Below are 353 nucleotides of genomic sequence, written 5' to 3'. Positions count from 1 at the left end.
TTTTTGGAGCTCAGATCTGGGGTGACTCCTGGTTCAGCTATGCAAATTCACGTCGTAACGTGACGGTTTTATCACACCTGGTTGCTCTTCTGTTGCCCTTCCGAATCGAGGGGGAATCTAATCCAAGGCAAGTCACGTGATGCGGATTCATGCAAAGCGGAGTGAGTGCAAATTGTATTACCACACCGGTGCATGCCATGTGGATTCAACGATTCAAATTGGGACCCTTGCACATGCTCAGTGGGGCTCTGGACGCTGTCCTCCTTCCCTGCCCCCTCCTTAGCTGTCATCTTTCATTGGGCTGAAGGAGCAGTCAGGGGGTGATGGGATAGGTCGCAGGGGGTCACTGGGGA

This window comes from Sceloporus undulatus, chromosome 3 (genome assembly GCF_019175285.1).
Source record: "Sceloporus undulatus isolate JIND9_A2432 ecotype Alabama chromosome 3, SceUnd_v1.1, whole genome shotgun sequence".
Lineage (NCBI taxonomy): Eukaryota > Metazoa > Chordata > Lepidosauria > Squamata > Phrynosomatidae > Sceloporus > Sceloporus undulatus.
Note: the sequence above shows the minus strand (reverse complement) of the source record.